Source organism: Sinocyclocheilus grahami, unplaced genomic scaffold, assembly GCF_001515645.1.
Source record: "Sinocyclocheilus grahami isolate Dianchi unplaced genomic scaffold, SAMN03320097.WGS_v1.1 scaffold4814.1, whole genome shotgun sequence".
NCBI lineage: Eukaryota > Metazoa > Chordata > Actinopteri > Cypriniformes > Cyprinidae > Sinocyclocheilus > Sinocyclocheilus grahami.
In genome coordinates this window covers 2,038-3,238 of record NW_015509678.1, presented here as the reverse complement: position 1 = coordinate 3,238, position 1,201 = coordinate 2,038, and the positions used below count along the sequence as shown (strand labels likewise).

Genomic DNA, 1,201 nt, shown 5'->3' with positions numbered 1-1,201 from the left:
CAAATTTGAAACATGCACACAGAATAAAAAAAATTAAACTTAATTTCATTAAAGATAATCATTATCTTATGTTTATTAGAAATGTGTCAGTCAAAACTGATGAGCAAAGACATAAGAAATGCAGAAAGGTGTTACTGAAACCAGTTTGGGCAAACTTAAATGACACAAGGAGTCCAGTGCATCATGTACAATTCCCATTAAATGATGCAATACGTTGAAACGAGAGAAGAAACACTTCTCAAAATCTCTCAACAGCACAAGAAGCACTTTAATACATATACAAATCAGCACTTTTTCTTCTTCTTCTTCTTGTCGGCTTTGTTGGAGTCATCGTGAGCTTTCCTCTTAGCTGCTAGCTTGTTGGCCTGTTGGAAGGTGTGCATTAGATTCATGAACAATGAATTCTGTCAAGGTCACTGGAGCTTAAATAATGAGCCAAATGTAGGTCAAGCACCTTCTAAAGGGCTTTGGCAGCCACTGTGCGAGCTGTGAATTACCTCCACGTTTATTCATTTAACTATTAACCAAAGCAGCACTCGTTTACAAAACACCATAAACTCATATCTCACTGCATAAAAAAACAACAACTAAGAATCAAAAGGAAGTACTATTCCGAATCATTCTTCTGGTTAGATTAAAATTGAAATTAAAATTGAAAAATGGTACCCGACACATCTATTTCTAAGCAGGCTTACCTCTCTGACGTGTCTCTTCTTGCCAAACATGATCTTGTCATAGAGGTATTTCTCTTTCTTCTTCATCATCATAATAGCCAGTCTCTTCTCCTCTGCTTTCTCCTCTTGTTCAGCTCGCATGCGGTTCTCTGGTTTGACTTTACCAGGGGTCACCTTTACTGACAGACTCTGAGGGAAAACCAGCACATGACAGACTTTTACGTTTTATATTTATTTGACATATTCCTCCACAAAATGTTTCATTTAAGGTGCAGCAACAAACTAAAAAAAAAAGAAAAGATTCCATGCCAAAAAAAAAATCATCCACATTTAGAATCAAATAACGTAAATTGCACACATTACATCGTAAAAGCCAAAAAAACCTGACATGAAATAGTAAAAAAAAAAAAAATCTAACTGTTTATTGAATCTTTGGTCAAAATATATTTGAAAAAAAAAAATCTAAAATGTTTGCATTAGTGTTTTTTTGTTGAGTATCATATTTGATACATCAGGCTTTTATGGCT

General features: G+C 34.5%; 1 long non-coding RNA gene across 1 annotated transcript; it reads right to left on the bottom strand.

Moving 5' to 3' along the window:
• Window positions 1-43: 43 nt before the first annotated feature.
• On the bottom strand, window positions 44-899 carry LOC107576991 (uncharacterized). The gene is made up of 2 exons (XR_001608150.1): window positions 696-899; window positions 44-365 (listed from the first exon to the last, which is right to left on the bottom strand). It is a non-coding gene; the product is annotated as an uncharacterized lncRNA (long non-coding RNA).
• Between the last annotated feature and the right edge of the window lie 302 nt (window positions 900-1,201).